Source organism: Triticum aestivum, chromosome 7A (assembly GCF_018294505.1).
Source record: "Triticum aestivum cultivar Chinese Spring chromosome 7A, IWGSC CS RefSeq v2.1, whole genome shotgun sequence".
Taxonomy (NCBI): domain Eukaryota; kingdom Viridiplantae; phylum Streptophyta; class Magnoliopsida; order Poales; family Poaceae; genus Triticum; species Triticum aestivum.
Window position 1 is genome coordinate 432,261,753 of NC_057812.1, and position 24,276 is coordinate 432,286,028.

The window sequence follows — 24,276 nt, forward strand, 5'->3', positions numbered from 1 at the left end:
GACGACCATTATTATGTGGGCTGAGGGTGTTATTTCATTGGCAGAGCCGCCGATTGTGTCAGAATGTTCGATGTCGGGCAGTGCGGTTGGGTCCGGGCTGTTGTTGTGCGGCTCCCCTTCCCATACTACGGATGGCTTGAACAACCTTTCCAAGAAGATGTTGGGGGGGGCCTACATCGCGTTTTGCGCCGATGCGTGCCAGGACATCTGCCGCCTGATTATTTTCCCGGGCTATGTGGTGAAATTCAAGCCCTTCGAACTGAGCTGACATTTTTAGGATGGCGTTACGGTAAGCTGCCATCTTTGGATCTTTGGCGTCGAAGTCTCCATTTATTTGGGATATTGCGAGGTTCGAGTCCCCGCGCACCTCTAGGCATTGAATGCCCATGGTTACTGCCATCCGGAGACCATGTAAAAGGGCCTCATATTCGGCTGCATTGTTGGAGTCTGTGTACATAATCTGTAGTACGTATTGAACTGTGTCTCCTGTGGGGGACGTCAAAACGACACCAGCCCCGAGTCCGGCCAACATCTTGGAGCCGTCGAAATGCATGATCCAATTTGAATATGTGTCGTACTCTTTAGGGAGTTCGGCCTCCGTCCATTCTGCGACGAAATCGGCCAAAACTTGTGACTTGATGGCTCGTCGTGGCTTGTAAGTTATGTCAAACGGGAGGAGCTCGATGGCCCATTTCGCGATCCGGCCCGTCGCGTCACGGTTGTTAATAATGTCATTAAGTGGTACTTCCGAGGCTACTGTTATTGAACACTCTTGGAAGTAGTGTCGTAGCTTCCGGGATGCCATGAATACCGCGTACACAATATTTTGATAATGCGGGTACCGTGATTTGCATGGAGTGAGGACAGTGTACACATAATAGAAAGGCCTTTGAAGGGGGAATTTGTGTCCGTCCGCTTCTCGTTCGACGACGAGCACTGCGCTTACAACCTGATGTGTTGCTGCGATGTACAATAGCATTGGTTCGCTAATGTTTGGCGCGGCCAGGACTGGGTTTGTTGCCAGTATGGCTTTTATTTCGTCGAGTCCGGCCGTGGCTGCGTCTGTCCATTTGAAGTGTTCGGTGCGCCGAAGGAGGCGATAAAGGGGGAGGGCCTTTTCTCCCAGGCGGGAGATAAAGCGGCTTAGAGCCGCCACACATCCGGTTAACTTTTGTATTTGTTTGAGGTCCTTTGGGATATCCAATTGCGACAGAGCTCGGATCTTGGCTGGATTGGCTTCAATTCCTCTACTGGATACAATGAAGCCCAATTGCTTTCCGGCTGGAACGCCGAAAACGCATTTTTCCGGGTTGAGCTTGATGTCGTATGTTCGGAGATTATCAAATGTGAGCCTCAAGTCGTCTACTGGAGATTCAACATGTCTTGTTTTGACGACCACATCATCTATGTATGCCTCCGTTGTTTTACCGATCTGGCTTGCCAGACATGTCTGAATCTTGCGCTGATATGTTGCGCTGGCATTTTTGAGCCCGAAGGGCATTGTGTTGAAGCAGAATGGCCCGTATGGTGTGATAAATGCCGTTGCGGCTTGGTCTGATTCTGCCATCTTGATTTGATGGTAGCCAGAATATGCGTCGAGGAAACACAACGAACCGTGTCCTGCGGTGGCATCGATAATTTGATCGATGCGGGGGAGAGGGAAGGGATCCTTTGGGCAAGCCTTGTTGAGGTCTTTAAAATCGACACACAGGCACCAGGATTTGTCCTTCTTTGGTACCATCACCAGGTTTGCTAGCCAGTCCGGATGTTTTATATCTCTGATGAATCTGGCTTCCAACAGCTTTGCTAGCTCCTCTCCCATAGCCTGTCTCTTAGGTTCAGAAAAACGCCGAAGAGCCTGTTTGATAGGTTTGAATCCTGTTTGGATATTTAAGCTGTGCTCGGCCAGCCTGCGTGGGATTCCTGGCATGTCCGAAGGATGCCAGGCGAAAATGTCCCAGTTCTCCCATAGGAACTCTCGCAATGCGGCGTCGACATCAGGGTTTAACTGTGCCCCGATGGAAGCTGTTTTGTTGGGGTCCGTTGGATGGACTTGGAATTTGACTATTTCGTCCGTTGGTTTAAAGGAGGTGGACTTGGATCTTTTGTCGAGTACCACGTCGTCCCTATTCACGGTAGAGCACAGCGTAGTCAGTTCCTCGGCTGCTAGGGCTTCGGATAGTGCCTCGAGGGCCAGTGCGGCTATCTTGTTTTCGGCGCAGAGTGCTACATCTGGATCACTAGCAAGAGTGATGATCCCGTTAGGCCCGGGCATCTTGAGCTTCATGTACCCATAATGGGGTATTGCTTGGAAGATTGTGAATGCTTCCCGCCCTAGCAAAGCATGATAACCACTGCTGAACGGGGCCACGTGGAACGTGACTTCTTCAGACCTGTAATTGTCCGGCGTGCCGAACACCACATCTAGTGTGATTTTTCCTGTACAGCGCGCTTCCCGACTGGGGATTATTCCTCTAAAGGTTGTGCTGCTTCACGTGATGCGGTTCCAGTCTATATCCATTTTTTGGAGTGTTTCCTCATAGATGAGGTTCAATCCACTGCCGCCGTCCATGAGTACCTTGGTGAGACGAAAGCCGTCCACTATTGGACTGAGGACCAATGCGGCTGGTGCTCGGGCTGTTCGGAATTTAGGTTCATCATTGGCGTTGAAGGTAATGGCCGTGTCACTCCACGGGTTTACTGTCGCTACTTGGTAGACTTCGGCAAGGCTGCGGAGTGTCCTTTTTCGCATATTATTTGATGCGAAGGTCTCGAAGACTATTAGTACCGTATTGGAGTCTCTGGGGTGGCTTTCTGTGGTCTCCGTGATTAGGAGGTTCTCGCCGATCTTGGCCACCTGCCAGAGTATCCAACATGCTCTAAGGCTATGAGTTGGTATGGCGTCCTCTGTGCTATGAATTTTACAGGGTCCATTAAGCCATCCTTCCAGTACGGTTCCATGCCCTGGAGAGGGTTTTTGCTTTTTGGTGTTTGACCCGGGTGTTTGGCGATGATGCACCCTCTTGTTTCAGACTGGGCTTGCATCAAGGGCCAGATTGTCCCAAAATTTTGTTTTAGTTTTCTGGGCGCTTTCCATCGCACAGTACTTTCGTACTATGGATGCTAAGTCGGCGAAGCGTGTAATATCACGGCGACCTATGGCGTTGAGTATTCCCTTGTCCGTGCAATTATTGCAGAAGGATAGAATTGCGTCTTCCTCGCGGCAGCCCTTTATCCTATGCATAACTAGGAGGAATCTGGCCAGTAATGATGTACTGTTTCGTTGGGCTCTTGCCTGATTTGGGATAGATCGCTAATGTTCGGGTGGGTGGGTGGAATTAAGTCCGAAGCCTTACCCCTTCTGAGGCTCAGAGGTCGAGGAATTTCAGAACTCGAAAATTTGAATTCCTGGATGTCGTCCAATGAATCCAGTCCGTCGCTTGATTCTAGGTTCAGGTCTTGAGTGATATCCTCCCCTCCGCGGACATCCGGCTTGGAGGGATCGGGAATCCGGACGTAGCGAGTCCTTAGGATAGATGAAGGGTCGCCGCACTGTCCCTCTACCACAGCGACGTGGCGGGTGGCTTGGGGAGAGTTAATCTTTCTCAGATCGGTTTTAGGCCCGATCTGGTCATAATCCGTAGCGACTCCCAGGGCGGCGAAGCGGTCCAAGAGCTCGTTTATGGAGGAAAGCTCTATTGGATCTAACTGCTCGGCAAGTTCCGAGTTGACATGAAGATTGTTTTCGATGGCTCGAGAGGTCATCGTCGGTGTAGAAGCCGAACAGGTGGTCATAAGAAAACCACCTAGCCGGAGGGTTTGGCCGACAGCCAAAACTCCCTTAGCAACGGTGCCGTCTTTAAAGACGGGGCGAGGCATCCTTCCTGATGGCGACGACACAGAGGAACTCTCGATGAAAGAACCAATGTCGGTGTCAAAACCGGTGGATCTCGGGTAGGGGGTCCCGAACTGTGCGTCTAGGCCGGATGGTAATAGGAGGCAGGGGACACGAAGTTTTACCCAGGTTCGGGCCCTCTCGATGGAGGTAAAACCCTACGTCCTGCTTGATTAATATTGATGGTATGGGTATTACAAGAGTTGATCTACCACGAGATCAGAGAGGCTAAACCCTAGAAGCTAGCCTATGGTATGATTGTTGATGTGTATGTTGTCCTACGGACTAAAACCCTCCGGTTTATATAGACACCGGATAGGGTTAGGGTTACATAGAGTCGGTTACAATGGTAGGAGATCTGAACATCCGTATCGCCAAGCTTGCCTTGCACGCCAAGGAAAGTCCCTTCCGGACACGGGACAGAGTCTTCAATCTTGTATCTTCATAGTCCAGGAGTCCGGCTTGAAGGTATAGTTCGGCTTTCCGAACACCCCCTAATCCAGGACTCCCTCAGCCCGGTTCAAAATTCTTCAGAGAGGTCCTTCATTTTTTCAAACTCCATCCTCAGGACCTTGGACCCAATTCCATTTCCAACATTTGTAACTTCCAAGTACTCTGTGAGGTGTATCTTCAGCAAGAGCCCACTGTAGAGCTGTTTAGGGAGTACTTTTATCTGAACCGGCAGAATGAATGCACCAACGGTCCTAGCTTAGAACTTGGAGGCATCTCAATTCAACGCCATCAGGGTGCTGTCTTCCCTCTCATCGTCTTACCAAGTCACCCAAAGGACTGGAACCAAACTTGGTTTTATTGTCAGGATATTTCTCCAGCAAACGAGAAGCCTCTGTCGGGTTACCGCCCCGGTCTTCTTGACTCCAAGTTCACCCTTCCGGATAAGCTCATTGTTGCTGAACGCAAGAGGCTACTTCCCTCCATCAGAAGAATCAACGCTTTGTTGGGCAATGGTTTAACCGGAGTAGATCTGACCCGCCGCTGGATCTCATGGCGGGTTATTCCATTAGGCCGTCGATCCAAACTGATGTATGAATATGACGGAAGCCTGGACAACTCTCTTCGTCACAGCCCAGTTGAACTCACCGAAGAAGACATTGTTTCAATGTCAACCCTTTTGGTAAATGGGAAATATGAAGATTGTAGTATTGTTGGGTTAAATCCCTTCTGCAAGCTTAACCCTGTTCCAGAAGTAAGTACATTCTGATCTCTTTTTCTTTGTGTTTTGCCCATTTATTATTTTAACACTGATCTTCTTCTTGTCTTTGCAGGCCAATTCTGATTTTTGGAAGGTGAAATATGACCACGAAGCTGCCAAGAAGGCGAAAGCCGCCGCCATGAACACCAAGAAGACGACCCGGAAATCGAAGAAGAAGAAGAAAACCACTGTTGAAGATTTAATGAAGCTTGATGACACGTCTGACTCGGAGGTAGCCCTTGATTCCCTTGGCCAATTTTTTAACAATCTTATTGGCACCGATCCTTACCAGGATGACACTAGGGCCAGTCAGGCCGGGGAAGCAGAGGTAACTATCATTTCCTCCGGCTCAGAGCCCTTACCAAGACACAAAGTTCGATGAGTGATCCGTAAAGTAAGGTTTTCTAACCCCTTAGCTCACTTGGATCCTAACTTTCATTTGAAAAAGCAGCAACATGAAAGCTGCCGTGAAGTTGAGATTGAAGATGAATCGGCTGTCGACCTTCAACAGACCGCTCGGAAACGCCCGAACGAGGTTTACTTTTACTGTCCTTAACTAGTTTTAATGAATCCCACTCATTGTATTCCTTTTAACTCCTTTCTTTTACCTTATCAGGAGGTGTCTCGTTCTTTAGGCGACTCATCACAAACATAATTTCCGGCTTTCAAGACTGCTCCTAGGTAATCAGACATCCTCTTCTCTTCCGGGTTGATCAATTGTATCTTGATGCTGACTGTCCTGTAATATATATTTTTTCTTTAGCGGCCAGGCTAAATCCAAGAAGGCGAAGGTAACAAAACCGGCGAAAGACCCGCCAGTACTAGCATCTGAGCCGGCTAGGCTGCCTTCTCCATTAACCGCCGCCCCAGAAGACCCGCCTATTATCAATGAAGCAAATCCTTCGGAGCCGTCCCTGGACAAAGCCACTATGAATTCTTCCACAGTTGGACCGTCAAGCTCAACTGACCCGCCGTCTCCACGTGTTCAAGATGTTCAAATTACTGGGAGCCCTTTGTTGAGTTGGGGAACCCAACGGTGTTGGCTCGGTGCACAGCTAAGCAAGAAGCATTGGAGAGGCAGAAGGTTCGCTTTGATGTTGCCAACTACGACCGTCTTAATGCCAGTGATATCTTATCTGGCTATCTCAGTCATGTACACTCCAGTCGTGAGTCTGAGATCGAGATGGTCAAGCAGCTTTAGTTGAAATATGAGGTATGTTGTTTCCGGTTTACCAATATTTCTTCAGCCCCCAAGTCTGTAGATTATGAGAGAAACGGAATAACCTGTAGACTTAAAATATAGGCCGAGACCTTTACCTCTGAATCTTTGCTTGATATTGATAGAACAAGACTTCATCCATAGTCCTCAAGGACCGGTTTATTTTGATCATTAATGAATTGGTACTTCAGAATTTAAAACTATCTACAAAGTACTTAACATTCCGGTTTATCCTTGATAAACTTGCTGAACGGCATACATTATCCCCCAAGTGCCAAGTGTTGTTACTTTGTAAAGGACTTGGGACTTCAAATATGTTGGTAGAGTCGTAAAAATTTGATTTGGCATACATTAGCCCCCAAGTGCCAAGTGGTTTATTCGTAAAGTACTTGGGACTTGAATCTTGAATTTGGATACTGGAATTTAAAACCAAGTCTTGACTTATCTGAATGTTTCACAGAATGCATTGTCTGAACTAAACTCTCAACTGACTGACACAAAGACCCGACTAGCGAGTCAGGAGTCAGAAATCAAGTCTTCCACCTCCAAACTGCAAATAAGCCTTTCTGAAACGGAGAATTTGAAGACCAGCTTTGCTGCCAAAGAGAAAACTTGGGAAGATGAGAAAACACTTCTGACCCGGCGAGCTGAGACAGCCGAAACAGCTCTGAAAGAAATATCAAACGAGCTGAACGGTTTAAAGGGCCGGGTGTCTCAGATGGTCGCTGCTATCTTTGGTAAGCTGCCTTGTTTTGACCTTTCATGTATTTTATGCCAAACCGGAGTATAATCCGCCAACTGACTCTGTTAAAAATATATGCAGGCCCACGAAGTAAGAATCTAAGCCAAGATCCGTTGATTAAACTAAAAGAAGTATACACTCTGGTTGAACAACTATATATCGGTGCACAACGGGCTCTGGCTGCCATATCTCCTGCTAATCAAGGACCCAACCGGCTCACTGATGTCCTGAAGAAGCTGTCCATCCTTCCTGCCCGGTTCCAAGAAGTAAAACGCTCCTGTGCGTGAGCCGGAGCTTTGACTGCTCTAAGCCACTCCAAGGCTTGGGTGCCAGACCTAGACTCAGCGGACGTAGCAAGGGGCTATCCTACCGTGAAGGAGGATGGGTCTCCTTTTAGTCAGGATGATTTCATAGCCTATGTCCGCGAAGTCCGGCCCCAGGCGACTAGTCTTGGAGATGACACCAATGTTGACAAGTACCAGCCGAGTTTTGATAGTGAAAATAATAAGATGGCCACTCCTTCATACAAAGTAGTAGATCTTCTCCCACCTGGAAATTGACCCGGTCGGCCTGATTGACGATGAAGCCGAATTTGTCGCCATTAACGGCTTTGATTGGTCAAAATCCAACTTCCAGCAAATAGAAGGTGGTGAACTGGCGAGGGAGGGACAATGATCATCTTCATAGGCTTATAAAGTCTTGTAATAACTTTAGTTGCTAAAACACCACATGTTTGCTTATGCCATTGTGCATAAAGTACTTCTATGTGAATCTGCTTCCAGATGTCAATGTATGCATCGTTTAATGTTTGTCTCTGCAATGGTTGAACTTTGTTCCAGTGAATACAAGGAAAATACTGGCAAGGCGGTTTAGAACCAACTAGGCTTAAACACCTAATGTACAACCCATAAATTTACCTCAATAATAAAAACAGAGACAAATGTAAATAAAGGATAAGGTTTAATACTAACTCTTGAGTTAACGCTGGAGGTAAGCGCGTATAAGTAAAAACATACCTTATCCTTGTTGATCCTTAAATTGCCGGTTTAAATAACCCGGGTGATGAATTGATAATTCAATATGTATGAAAAGTTAATACTCCTTGAATACTCAATGATCATCATATCTTAGTAGCTCGTACCTTTGGATCCTTGAACCACCGGCTTGAATAACCCGGGCGGTTGTGTTGTCCAATAATTGAGCTGGCGAAGAAAACCAGGCTATCTTATTTGTAATATTGAAACAACAAAAGCTCAAAGGCAAGCAACAGATAATAAACATAATTTTAACTTTGTATTCAAAAGGTTGGGGGTTTCTGATTCGAATACGATCAGTAAACCGGACCAAAGGTGTTAAGCTAAGGTTCGAATACGACCATATAGCCCCCAGTGACTTTGGCGTCGCGCCGATCAAGAGGGTACCGACAACTATGTTCTCTTTGGTTCGAATACGGCCTATGTTTGAACAGGAAGCCCCCAAATGACCTTGAGAGATTTTTAACGACCCTGATTCGAATACGATCCAAGTCGGACTCAAAAGGGGTTAAGCTATGATTCGGATACGATCAAGAAGCCCCCAAGTGAGTTTGGCCTTGAGCCGATCAAGAGGGTTACGACAGCTATGTTCCCTTTGGTTCGAATACGACCTATGTTTGAACAGGAAGCCCCCAAGTGACCATGAGATTTGCAGCTAGATTCGGATACGATCATGAGCTGGACCAAAAAGGTTAAACTTGATTCAAATATGATCAGCTCCTTAATAGTCATTTGTAAGAAATAATAAAGATGTATAGTCTGTGAAAAGAAAGGAGACCGATGGTCTTACTTTATTGCTTATCATAGTATATACAACGTGAATGTATGTACATGTTGAGAGCCAGTGGCTCAGGTGTAATATGGCCGAAGTTGAGCAATGTACCATGGTCGGCGGGTCTCCTCTTCCGACTTACGTGAGTCTGCATGCTCTCGAACGTCAATGAGGTAGTAGGACCCATTGTTTAAATTTTTACTGACCACAAAGGGTCCTTCCCAAGGTGGGGATAACTTGTGTGCATCTGAAAGATCTTGGATGAGCCGGAGCACCAAGTCGCCGTCCTAAAAAGTCCTGGACTTAACCCGGCGACTGTGATAACGACGCAGGTCCTGTTGATAAATTGCTGACCGCGCCGCCGCTAGGTCTCTTTCTTCGTCTAATAAGTCAAGTGCATCCTGTCTGGCTTTTTCATTGTTAGCTTCAACATAAGCTGCCACACAAGGCGAGTCATGACGGATGTCACTGGGCAATACTGCTTCTGCTCCATAAACCATGAAGAAGGGTGTGTAACCCGTAGACCTTTTGTGTGTAGTATTGATGCTCCATAACACTGAAGGCAACTCCTCTACCCAACAACCCGGCGTTCGCTGTAAAGGAACCATAAGCCGTGGTTTTAGCCCTTTCAGAATTTCCTGATTGGCTCTCTCAGCTTGACCATTGGATTGAGGATGAGCTACAGAAGAAACATCAAGCCGGATGTGCTCTCGCTGACAAAATTCTTCCATAGCCCCTTGGGATAGATTAGTGCCATTGTCTGCGATAATACTGTGTGGAAAACCGAAACGAAAGATTAATTTTTCATGAACTGAACCGCCATGGCTGCATCACACTTACTCACAGGCTCCGCCTCAAGCCATTTGGTGAACTTATCAACAACCACCAAGAGATGTGTCTTTTTATCCTTAGACCTTTTGAAAGGTCCCACCATGTCAAGCCCCCAGACTGCAAACGACCAAGTGATTGGTATCATCTGGAGCTCTTGAGCTGGCACATGCGCTCGTCGTGCAAATTTTTGACATCCGTCACATCTACTGACCAGATCTTCTGCATCAGTGTGAGCCGTCAACCAGTAAAAACCGTGACGAAACGCCTTGGCCACTAAAGATTTTGACCCGGTGTGATGACCACAATCGCCTTCATGGATCTCACGAAGGATTTCTTGACCTTCTTCAGGGGAAACACACCGTTGAAACGCTCCGGAAACACTGCGATGAAATAACTCTCCATCCAAAATCATCATGGACTTAGATCACCGGGTTATCTGCCGAGCCAGAGTCTCATCCGCTGGAAACTCTCCCCGGGTCATGTAAGCCAAGAATGGCACCGTCCAATCTGGGATGACATGAAGAGCCGCCACCAACTGCGCCTCCAGGTCAGGAACAGCTAAATCTTCTTCTGTGGGCAACTTGATAGAGGGGTTATGCAAAACATCTAAAAAGGTGTTGGGTGGTACCGGCTTACGCTGAGACCCCAGCCGGCTTAAAGCATCAGCTGCCTCATTCTTTCGATGGTCAATGTGTTCCACCTGATAACCTTTAAAATATCCTGCAACAGCATCAACCTCTCGGCGATAAGCTGCCATGAGAGGGTCTTTGGAATCCCACTTGCCAGATACTTGCTGAGCCACTAGATCCGAGTCACCAAGACATCTGACCCGGCTCAAGCTCATCTCTTTTGCCACTCGAAGACCATGGAGCAATGCTTCATATTCTGCTGCGTTGTTAGTGCATGGAAACATCAACCATAACACATAACAAAATTTATCACCTCGTGGGGAAGTTAAAACGACTCCAGCCCCCGAGCCTTCCAATTGCCTGGATCCATCAAAAGGAATAGTCCAATATGTGTTGTCCGGCTTCTCTTCTGGCATCTGCATCTCTGTCCAGTCATTGATAAAGTCAACCAGGGCTTGAGACTTAATTGCAGTACGTGGAACATACTTCAGCCCATGAGACCCAAGCTCAATAGCCCACTTGGCAACTCGCCCCGTGGCTTCTCTATTTTGAATAATGTCTCCCAAAGGAGTAGAGCTAACCACAGTGATTGGATATCCCTGAAAGTAATGCTTAAGCTTCCGGCTTGCCATGAACACCCCATAAACAAGCTTCTGCCAATGTGGATATCATTGCTTAGATTCAATTAGCACTTCACTGACATAATAAACCGGTCGCTGAATGGGATGCTCTTTGCCAGCTTCCTTGCGCTCTACCACCATAGCCACACTAACAACCCGTGAGTTGGCAGCCACGTATAACAATAGCAGCTCTTTCTCAATTGGAGCAGCTAGGACCGGCGGCTCAGCCAGTTGTGCCTTCAGATCCTCAAAAGCGGCGTTCGCAGCATTGCTCCAAACAAAAACATCCGTTTTCTTCATCAACTGATACAGAGGCATAGCCTTTTCCCCTAACCGGCTTGTGAACCGGCTCAAAGCGGCCACACGACCCGCCAGTCATTGAACATCATTGACGTAGGTTGGTTTGGATAGAGATGTAATTGCCTTGATTTTCTCTGGGTTAGCTTCAATACCTCGGTTAGACACCAGAAAACCCAAGAGCTTGCCGGCTGGCACTCCAAAAACACACTTGGCCGGGTTAAGCATCATCTTGTAAACCCGAAGATTATCAAAAGTCTCTTTCAGGTCTGTGACCAAGGTTTCCTCTTCCCTGGATTTCACCACTATATCATCCACATAGGCATGAACATTGCACCCAATTTGATTGTGAAGACAATTCTACACACACCGCTGGTAAGTCGCCTGGGCACTCTTAAGCCCAAAAGGCATAGACACATAGCAGAAAGCCCCAAAAGGAGTTATAAATGTTGTCTTCTCTTGATCCTTGACTGCCATCTTAATCTGATGATAACCGGAGTAAGCATCTAAGAAACTCAACCGTGCGCAACCCGCCGTAGCATCAATGATCTGATCAATACGGGGAAGAGCAAAAGGATTAGCCGGACAAGCTTTGTTCAAATCTGTGTAATCCACACACATACGCCAGGTGCCATTCTTTTTTAGTACAAGCACCGGGTTAGCTAACCATTCTGGGTGAAAGACCTCCACAATGAACCCGGCTGCCAAGAGCCGGGCCACCTCTTCTCCGATGGCCTTGCGCCTTTCTTCATTGAACCACCGGAGAAACTGTCTAACAAGTTTAAACTTTGGATCGATATTAAGAGTGTGCTCAGCGAGTTCCCTCGGGACACCCGGCATGTCTGAAGGTTTCCATGCAAAGATGTCCCGGTTCTCATGGATGAACTTGATGAGCGCGCTTTCCTATTTCGGATCCAAGTTTGCGCTGATGATGAACTGTTTGGATGAATCGCCAGGCACAAAGTCAACCATCTTAGTGTCATCAGCTGATTTGAATTTTAACTCTGGCTCATGCTCTGTTGTTGGTTTCTTTAATGACATCATGTCCGCCGGGTCAACATGATCCTTGTAGAATTTCAACTCCTCTGTTGCACAAACAGATTCAGCATAGGCAGCATCCCCCTCTTCACATTCCAAGGCTATCTTCCGGCTCCCATGGACTGTAATGGCGCCCTTGTGACCCGACATCTTGAGCTGCAAATATACATAACACGGCCGAGCCATGAACTTGGCATAAGCCGGCCGCCCAAATAGAGCATGATATGGGCTTTTGATTTTAACCACTTCAAAGGTTAATTTTTCTGCTCTAGAGTCATACTCATCCCCAAAGGCTACTTCCAGCTCGATCTTACCAACTGGGTATGCCGACTTACCAGGTACCACACCATGAAAAACAGTGTTGGATTGTTTAAGATTTTTATCCGTCAATCCCATCCGGCAGAACGTCTCATAGTAAAGGATGTTGATGCTGCTGCCTCCATCCATGAGTACCTTAGTAAACTTGTACCCACCAACCTAAGGTGCCACTACCAAAGCCAAGTGACGCGGATTATCAACCCGGGGCGGGTGATCCTCTCTGCTCCATACAATAGGTTGCTCCGACCAACGTAAATAACATGGAATTGCCGGCTCAACGGTATCGATGGCCCTCTTGTGGAGCTTCTGGTCCCTCTTACATAAACTGGTAGTAAAGACATGATATTGTCCGCTACTCAACTGCTTCGGGTTGCTCTGATAGACGAATTGCTGTTGCTACTGATTCCCTTGGCCGTGTTGTTGATTATACCCTCCTTGGTGACCAGGATAACCCTGACCGTGAAAACATCCTCCGCTTGAACCGGCGCCCGGGCCCTGAAAGCCGCCCCCACCTGAGCCGCCACCTGGGCCGTGACCCCCATCAAATGCATTTGAATTTTTAAATGCCTTCATGATCATGAAATCCTTCCACAAGTGGGTGGCTGGTTTCTCCCGGGTGCCGTGTTTTGGACAAGGTTCGTTCAACAACTGCTCAAGGGTGGGGCCTGACCCGCCCGATCGAGGGGGTTGTCTTCCCTTGCGCCGCTGATTACCACCCTGCGCATTGGTATTGGCAACAAACTCATCAGCCTTACGTTTATTACCTCCTTGATTCGCCGGGTTATGCTGGTGACCCTTGCCATTGCCATTGAACTTTCCCTTCGTTGCCTTTTCTTCATCAGACACCAGGTCTTTGGTGGTATCAGAATCAGCGTACTTGACAAGAGCCGCCATCAACGTTCCCATGTCATTACAGTCACGTTTAAGCCGCCCCAACTTCGGCTTCAGAGGTTCAAAATGGCATTGTTTCTCCAACATCAAAACTGTTGAGCCGGCATCCATCTTATCAGATGAATGTATTATCTCCTTGACCCGGCGCACCCAATGGGTTGTAGATTCTCCATCCTCTTGCTTGCAATTGGTCAGGTCCACAATCGACATTGGTTGCTTACATGTATCCTTAAAGTTCTGGATGAACCGTGCCTTTAACTCTGCCCATGAACTGATAGAATTGGGTGGCAATCCTTTCAACCAGGTCCGAGCCGTTCCATAAAACATCATGGTAAAATACTTGGCCATTGCAGCATCGCTAACCTCCAACAGCTCCATAGCCATCTCATAACTCTCAATCAAAGCCCTCGGCTGTAACTCAGCTGTGTAATTAGGCACCTTATGAGGCCCCTTATGTGATGAAGTCGGAGCATGATTTATTTTTTGATTGCCTTCCTTATGAGTGGCGGTCGGGGACGAGCGATGGTCTTTTCGTACCAATCTATCCCCCTAGGAGCATGCGCGTAATACTTTGCTTTGATAACTTGTAGATTATTGCAATAAGTATATGAGTTCTTTATGACTAATGTTGAGTCCATGGATTATACGCACTCTCACCCTTCCACCTTTGCTAGCCTCTCTAATACCGCGCACCTTTCGCCGGTATCATACACCTACCATATACCTTCCTCAAAACAGCCACCATACCTACCTATTATGGAATTTCCATAGACATTCTGAGATATATTGCCATGCAACTTTCCACCGTTCCGTTTATTATGACACACTCCATCATTGTCATATTGCTTAGCATGATCATGTAGTTGACATAGTATTTGTGGCAAAGCCACCATTCATAATTCTTTCATACTTGTCACTCATGCATCATTGCATATCCAGGTACACCGCCGGAGGCATTCACATAGAGTCATATTTTGTTCTAAGCATTGAGTTGTAATTGTTGAGTTGTAAGAAAAATAAAAGTGTGATCATCATCATTATTAGAGCATTGTCCCAGTGAGGAAAGGATGATGGAGACTATAATTCCCCCACAAGTCAGGATGAGACTCCGGACGAAAAATAAATAAAAGAGGCCAAAGAAGCCCAAATAAAAAAAGAGAAAGAAAAGATACCATAAAAAGGGAGAAAGGCCCAAATAAAAAAATAAAAAAATGAGAGAAAAAGAGAGAAGGGACAATGTTACTATCCTTTTACCACACTTGTGCTTCAAAGTAGCACCATGATCTTCATAGTAGAGAGTCTCTCATGTTATCACTTTCATATACTAGTGGGAATCTTTCATTATAGAACTTGGCTTGTATATTCCAATGGTGGGCTTCCTCAAAATGCCTTAGGTCTTCGTGAGCAAGCAAGTTGGATGCCCACCCACTAGTTTCTTTTGTTGAGCTTTCATATACTTATAGCTCTAGTGCATCCGTTGCATGGCAATCCCTACTCACTCACATTGATATCTATTGATGGGCATCTCCATAACCCGTTGATATGCCTAGCTGATGTGAGACTATCTTCTCCCTTTTTGTCCCCTCCACAACCACCATTCTATTCCACCTATAGTGCTATATCCATGGCTCATGCTCATATATTGCGTGAAGATTGAAAAAGTTTAAGGACATCAAAAGTATGAAACAATTGCTTGGCTTGTCATCGGGGTTGTGCATGATTTAAATATTTTGTGTGGTGAAGATAGACCATAGCCAGACTATATGATTTTGTAGGGATAACTTTCTTTAGCCATGTTATTTTGAGAAGACATAATTGCTTTGTTAGTATGCTTGAAGTATTATCATTTTTATGTCAATATGAACTTTTGTCTTGAATCTTTCGGATCTGAATATTCATGCCACAATTAAGAAGAATTATATTGAAATTATGCCAAGTAGCACTTCGCATCAAAAATTCTGTTTTTATCATTTACCTACTCGAGGACGAGCAGGAATTAAGCTTGGGGATGCTGATACGTCTCCAACATATCTATAATTTTTTATTGCTCCATGCTATATTATCTACTGTTTTGGATGTTTATGGGCTTTATTATACACTTTTATATCATTTTTGGGACTAACCTATTAACCCAGAGCCCAGTGCTAGTTTCTGTTTTTACCTTGTTTTAGGGTTTCGAAGAAAAGGAAAATCAAACGGAGTCCAATTGACCTGAAACTTCACGGAACTCATTTTTGGAAGGAAAGAAGCCCAGAAGACTTGAAGTGCACGTAAGGGAAGCTTCAAGGAGGCCACGAGGTAGGGGGGCGCGCCCTCCACCCTTGTGGGCCCCTCGTGGCCCCCCCTGACGTACATCTTCTGCCTATATATCTCCATATACCCTAAAAACATCGGGACACACAATACATCGGGAGTTCCGCCGCCAGAAGCCTCTGTAGCCACCGAAAGCCAATCTAGACCCATTCCGGCACCCTGTCGGAGGGGATAATCCCTCTCCGGTGGCCATCTTCATCATCCCGGTGCTCTCCATGACGAGGAGGGAGTAGTTCTCCCTCGGGGCTGAGGGTATGTACCAGTAGCTATGTGTTTGATCTCTCTCTCTCTTGTGTTCTTGAGCTGATACAATCTTGATGTATCGCGAGCTTTGCTATTATAGTTGGATCTTATGATGTTTTCTCCCCCCTCTACTCTCTTGTAATGGATGGAGTTTCCCCTTTGAAGTTATCTTATCGGATTGAGTCTTTAAAGATTTGAGAACACTTGATGTATGTCTTGCCGTGCGTATCTGTGGTGACAATGGGATATCACGTGATTCACTTGATGTATGTTTTGGTGATCAACTTGCGGGTTCCGCCCATGAACCTATGCATAGGGGTTGGCACACGTTTTCATCGTGATTCTCCGGTAGAAACTTTAGGGCACTCTTTGAGGTTCTATGTGTTGGTTGAATAGATGAATCTGAGATTGTGTGATGCATATCGTATAATCATACCCACGGATACTTGAGGTGACATTGGAGTATCTAGGTGACATTAGGGTTTTGGTTGATTTGTGTCTTAAGGTGTTATTGTAGTACGAACTCTAGGGCTGTTTGTGACACTTATAGGAATAGCCCAACGGATTGATTGGAAAGAATAACTTTGAGGTGGTTTCGTACCCTACCATAATCTCTTCGTTCGTTCTTCGCTATTAGTGACTTTGGAGTGACTCTTTGTTGCATGTTGAGGGATAGTTATGTGATCCAATTATGTTATTATTGTTGAGGGAACTTGCACTAGCGAAAGTATGAACCCTAGGCCTTGTTTCAACACATTGCAATACCCTTTACACTCACTTTTATCATTAGTTACCTTGCTGTTTTTATAATTTCAGATTACAAATACCTTTATCTACTATCCATATACCACTTGTATCACCATCTCTTCGCCAAACTAGTGCACCTATACAATTTACCAATGTATTAGGTGTGTTGGGGACACAAGAGACTCTTTGTTATTTGGTTGCAGGGTTGCTTGACAGAGACCATCTTCATCCTACGCCTCCTACGGATTGATAAACCTTATGTCATCCACTTGAGGGAAATTTGCTACTGTCCTACAAACCTCTGCACTCGGAGGCCCAACAACGTCTACAAGAAGAGGGTTGTGTAGTAGACATCAGCGGGCGCCAGGCGGGCGCGAGCGCACGCAGTGTCTGATGACCCACAAGTATAGGGGATCTATCGTAGTACTTTCGATAAGTAAGAGTGTCGAACCCAACGAGGAGCAGAAGGAAATGATAAGCGGTTTCCAGCAAGGTATTCTCTGCAAGTACTGAAGTAAGTGGTAACAGATAGTTTTGTGATAAGATAATTTGTAACGAGCAACAAATAACAAAAGTAAATAAGGTGCAGCAAGGTGGCCCAATCCTTTTTGTAGCAAAGGAGAAGCCTGGACAAACTCTTATATGATGTAAAGCGCTCCCGAGGACACATGGGAATATCATCAAGCTAGTTTTCATCACGCTCATATGGTTCGCGTTCGGTACTTTGATAATTTGGTATGTGGGTGGACCGGTGCTTGGGTGCTGCCCTTACTTGGGCAAACATCACACTTATGATTAACCTCTATTGCAAGCATCCGCAAATACAACAAAAGTATTAAGGTAAACCTAACCATAGCATGAAACATATGGATCCAATTCAGCCCCTTTCAAAGCAACGCATAAACTAGGGTTTAAGCTTCTGTCACTCTAGCAACCCATCATCTACTTATTACTTCCCAATGCCTTTCTCTAGGCCCAAACAATGGTGAAGTGTCATGTAGTCGACGTTCACATAACACCACTAGAGGAGAGACAACATACATCTCATCAAAATATCGAACGAATACCAAATTCACATGACTACTAATAGCAAGACTTCTCCCATGTCCTCAGGAACAAAAGTAACTACTCACAAAGCATAAACATGTTCATAATCAGAGGGGTATTAATGTGCATATAGGATCTTAACATATGATCTTCCACCAATTAAACCAACTAGCATCAACTACAAGGAGTAATTAACACTACTAGCAACCTACTAGCACCAATCTCAGACTTGGAGACAAGAATTGGATACAAGAGATGAACTAGGGTTTTGAGATGAGATGATGCTGATGAAGATGTTGATGGAGATTGCCCTCTCCCGATGAGAGGAGCGTTGGTGATGACGATGGCGATGATTTCCCCCTCCGAGAGGGAAGTTTCCTCGGCAGAACAGCCCCACCAGAACCCTAGATTGGCTCCGCCAAGGTTCCGCTTCGTGGAGGGGAGTTTCGTCCGAGAAGATGGCTTATGATTTTTTTCCACCGAAAGAGTCCATATAGCAGAAGATGGTCACCGAAGGGCCACCAGGGGGCCCACGAGGTAGGGGCGCGCTGAGGGGGTAGGGCGCGCCCCCACCCTCGTGGGCAGGGTGTGGCCCCCCTGGTGAAGTTCTTGTGCTCAATGTTATTTATTTATTTGGAAAACATCATCCGTGAAGTTTCAGGACTTTTGGAGCTGTGCATAATAGGTCTCTAATATTTGCTCCTTTTCCAGCCAGAATCCCAGGTGCCGGCATTCTCCCTCTTTATGTAAACCTTGTAAAATAAGAGAGAATAGGCATAAGTATTGTGACATAATGTGTCATAACAGCCCATAATGCAATAAATATTATATAAAAGCATGATGCAAAATGGACGTATCAACTCCTCCAAGCTTAGACCTCGCTTGTCCTCAAGCGAAAAGCTGAAATCGAAAAATATGTCCACATGTTTAGAGATGAAGGTATCGATAAAAATAAAATACGGACATGAGGGCATCATGATCATTCTTAGAACAACAACTTATATAATTCTTGTCATATGATATCTTATGCTAGAGTAATAATTCAATCACAATATCAAGTATGAATCGTAAACTTCATTGAAAACTAACAAACATAATCTCAGTCATTGAGGCAATTGCAATTTATCATAACATAGAAAAGAGTCAATGTATAAGAGCTTTTCAGCAAGTCCACATACTCAACTATCATATAGTCTTTCACAATTGTTGACACTCACGCAATACTTATGGGTATGGAGTTTTAATCGGACACAGAGAAAGATAGGGGCTTATAGTTTTGCCTCCCAACGTTTTACCTCAAGGGTAATGTCAACATTAATAGTTCATGAAAACCCACATCCAATTAGCCATATATACCGGGATCTTTCCAACATATTGTGCTTGCCAAAGGGTAAAATGTAAAAAGGAAGGGTGAAGATCACCATGACTCTTTTGTAGTAAAGGAGATAAAAGTAAAAGACAGGCCCTTCGCAGAGGGAAGCAGAGGTTGTCATGCGCTTTTATGGTTGGATGCACAAAATCCTAATGTGAAAGAACATCACTTTATATTGCCACTTGTGATATGGACCTTTATTATGCAGTCTGTCGCTTTTATTACTTCCATATCACACGATCGTATAAAGCTTATTTCCTCCACACCAATCAATCATACATATTTAGAGAGCAATATTTTTATTGCTTGCACCAATGACAACTTACTTGATGGATCTTACTCAATCCACGGGTAGGTATGGTGGACTCTCATGGCAAAACTGGTTTAAGGGTATTTGGAAGCACAAGTAGTATCTCTACTTGGTGCAATGAATTTGGCTAGCATGAGGGAGAAAGGCAAGCTCAACATGTTGGAGGATCCAAGACGATATAATTTATCTCAGATGTAAGAAAACATAACCCATTATGTTGTGTTCCTTGTCCAATGTCAACTCTTTAGCATGCCATATTTTAATGAGTGCTCACAATCATAAAAGATGTCCAAGATAGTATATTTATATGTGAAGACCTCTCTTTCTTTATTACTTCCTATTAATTGCAACGATGACCGAAACTATGTTTGTCAACCCTCAATAACTTTTATTCATCATACTCTTTCTATGTGAGCTCATTACTCTCCATAAGACTCACATGATCTCTTTGTTTCTTTTTATTTCTGTCTCTTTTCCTTTATTCACTTGGGATCATGGCAAAAATAATCAAGCCCTTGACTCAACACTAATCTTTATTATATAGCTCACGAACTCGATTACATAGAAGGATAATAAAGCAAAACTCAAAACTAGATCATAATAAGAACTTTTATCCTACTAGATCAAGATATTACCAAAAGGATCGAACTAAGAAAAAGGGTAAAGATAAAGGTGATGGTGATACGATGACGGGGCACTCCCCCAAGCTTGGCAGTCGCCAAGTGGAGTGCCCATACCAGATACTCAATTCTTCTTTGTTGGAGGAGATGGTGGTGATGTTGTTGATGGCGTATGCTTGTCGTCCTTCTTCCAAGGCATAGGCGCACCATCATAGAAGGATGACCGAGTCTCCGGGATCCTCAAATCTGCAGCCAAACTCATCCATTTGAATCTATATTCATACTCACAGTTTTGGGTTTGCAGGTCATAGATTTGAGCTTGGAGGTGCTCAATTTTCTCGTGAAGCTTGAAGATGGTCTCCCCGATGTTGTCGGCATCCAGCTTGTGTTTGTTGGTGAACTCTGCGATCATCATGTAGTTGGAGTTGAGTCCACGCTCCACCATCCCCTGACACTTGAAAACTTGTTGCTCCATTGCTTTGAGCCTCGTCTCCACGCTTCCGGTCCCGTTCGGTCCCTCAGCATCACGGATGTGCAGCAACCCATCACACATCTCAATGGTTTGAGGGTGTCGCTACACCTCCGCTAGGTAAGGGTTGATGACCTTCTCGAAGAACTTGTCCTTGGGTGCACTTGGAGACATCATGATAATCTAGATCTATCAGAAAAACAACTCGAAACAAAGACAAGAGATTTTTGCGTGATACGGGAGTCAAAACTCCCGGGAGGTTATATAATGAATTTTTACCGACCAAAATATGTGTTCTGCAAGAAAACGGAGTCCGGAGAGCACACGAGGTGCCCACGAGGTAGGGGGCGCGCCCAGGGGGGTAGGGCGCGCCCTCCACCCTCGTGGGGCCCTTGTGTCCTTTCCGGACTGCTGCTTATTTTTCTATTTTTCTAAATAGTCCAAAACGGAGAAATATTGCCTTAAAAACTGTTTTGGAGTCGGTTTACTTACCGTACCACATACCTATTCCTTTTCGGAGTCTGAAACATTCCGGAAAGTGTCCTTTATGTACTCCTCCAGGGTTATGGTTTCAATAACATTGGTTTCAACATTTATGGGATTACCTGAGATATAATGTTTGACTCTTTGACCATTTACCACCTTCGTATTTGTGCCTTCGAAGTTGTTGATTTTTATGGCACCGGAACGGTAGACCTCCTCGATAACGTAGGGACCTTCCCATTTAGAGAGAAGTTTTCTGCAAAAAATCTTAAACGAGAGTTGTATAGCAATACATAATCACCTACAGTAAACTCATGCTTTTGTATTCTTTTATCATGCCACCTTTTAACCTTTTCTTTAAACAACTTGGCATTTTCGTAGGCTTGGGTTCTCCATTCATCAAGTGAATTAATATCAAATAACCTCTTCTCATCGGCAAGTTTAAAATCATAATTTAGTTCTTTAATAGCCCAATAAGCCTTGTGTTCTAGTTCAAGAGGTAAGTGACATGCTTTTCCATAGACCATTTTATACGGAGACATACCCATAGGATTTTTATATGCAGTTCTATAGGCCCATAATGCATCATCAAGTTTCTTGGACCAATTCTTTCTGGACCTATTTACAGTCTTTTGCAAAATTAATTTGAGTTCTCTATTACTCAATTCTAGTTGACCACTAGACTGAGGGTGATAAGGGGATGCAATTCTATGATTAACATCATATTTAGCACGCATTTTACGGAAAGCACCATGAATAAAATGTGAACCACCATCAGTCATTAAATATCTAGGGACTCCAAACCTTGGAAAGATAACTTCTTTAAGCATTTTAATAGAAGTGTTATGATCAGCACTGCTAGTTGGAATAGCTTCTACCCACTTAGTAACGTAATCAACAACAACTAAAATATGTGTATAACCATTAGAGGAAGGAAAAGGTCCCATATAGTCAAAGCCCCAAACATCAAATGGTTCAATAACAAGTGAATAATTCATAGGCATTTCTTGACGTCTACTAATATTACCAATTATTTGACATTCATCACAAGATAAGACAAACTTACGGGCATCCTTTAAGAGAGTAGGCCAATAAAAACCAGATTGTAGTACCTTATGTGCGGTTCTATCTCCAGCATGGTGCCCTCCATAAGCTTCGGAGTGACACTTGCGTAGGATCTGTTCCTGTTCATGCTCGGGTACACAACGTCTAATAACACCATCTACTCCTTTATAAAGATGTGGGTCATCACAAAAGTAATGCCTCAAATCATAGAAGAACTTTTTCTTTTGCTGGTATGTGAAACTAGGTGGTATAAACTTAGCAACAATGTAATTAGCATAATCAGCATACCATGGAGCAGTATGAGAAGCATTTATGACATTTAATTGCTCATCAGGAAAGCTATCATCAATAGGTAGTGGGTCATCAAGCACACTTTCTAACCTAGACAAGTTGTCTACAATGGGGTTCTCGGCTCCTTTTCTATCAATAATATGAAAATCAAATTCTTGAAGCAAGAGAACCCATCTAATAAGTCTAGGTTTAGCATCTTTCTTTTCCATAAGATATTTAATAGCAGCATGATCAGTGTGAATAGTTACTTTAGAATCAACAATATAGGGTCTAAATTTATCACAAGCAAATACAACTGCTAAGAATTCTTTTTCAGTAGTAGCATAATTTATTTGAGCGTTGTCTAGAGTTTTACTAGCATATTGAATAACATTTAGTTTCTTATCAACTCTTTGTCCTAGAACAACACCTACAGCATAATCACTAGCATCACACATAATTTCAAAGGGTAAATTCCAATCAGGTGGCTGAACAATAGGTGTAGAGATCAATGCTTTCTTAAGTATTTCAAATGCTTCTACACAATCATCATCAAAAACAAATGGTATATCTTTTTGTAATAAATTAGTCAGAGGCCGAGAAATTTTTGAGAAGTCCTTAATGAACCTCCTATAAAAACCGACATGACCAAGGAAACTTCTTATACCTTCGATGTCCTTGGGACATGGCATCTTTTCAATAGCATCAACCTTGGCTTTATCAACTTCAATACCTCTTTCAGAAACTTTATGCCCCAAGACAATACCTTCATTAACCATAAAGTGACACTTTTCCCAATTCAAGACAAGATTAGTTTCTTCACTTCTCTGCAAAACTCGATCAAGGTTGCTCAAGCAATCATCAAAAGAAGATCCATAGATGGAAAAGTCATCCATGAAAACCTCACAAATCTTTTCACAAAAGTCAGAGAATATAGCCATCATGCATCTTTGAAAGGTAGCAGGTGCATTGCATAAACCAAAAGGCATACGTCTATAAGCAAAAGTACCAAAAGGGCATGTAAAAGTAGTCTTTGATTGATCTTTGGCTGACACGGGTATTTGAGAGAAACCAGAATAACCATCTAGAAAGCAAAAATGTGTATGTTTGGATAATCTTTCTAGCATTTGATCGATAAAAGGTAAGGGGTAATGCTCTTTTTAGTAGCCTTATTTAATTTGCGGAAATCAATTACCATCCTACCAGTAATAATTCTTTGAGGAATCAATTCATCTTTATCATTAGGAACAACAGTAATACCTCCCTTCTTAGGGACACAATGGACAGGACTTACCCATTGACTATTAGCAACGGGGTAAATTATACCTGCCTCAAGGAGCTTTAGTATCTCCTTTCTTACCACTTCTTTCATTTTAGGATTCAGACGGCATTGATGATCACGAACTGGTTTAGCATCTTCTTCCAAATTAATTTTATGTTGGCATAGAGTGGGACTAATGCCATTAAGATCACCAAGAGTATACCCAATAGCAGCACGGTGCTTCTTCAGAATTTTCAATAATCTCTCTTCTTCATGTTCTGAAAGGTTAGCACTAATAATAACATGATATATCTTTTTCTCATCAAGATAAGCATATTTAAGAGTATCCGGTAACGGTTTAAGCTCAAACACGGGATCACCCTTGGGTGGAGGAGGATCTCCTGGGATTTCAACAGGTAAATTATGTTTCAGAATAGGTTCCTGTTTAAAGAATACTTCATCTAATTCCCTTCTTTCATTCATAAACATATCATTTTCATGGTCTAGTAAATATTGTTCTAAAGGATCACTAGGAGGTACGGCAATAGAAGCAAGACCAATAATTTCATCTTTACTAGGT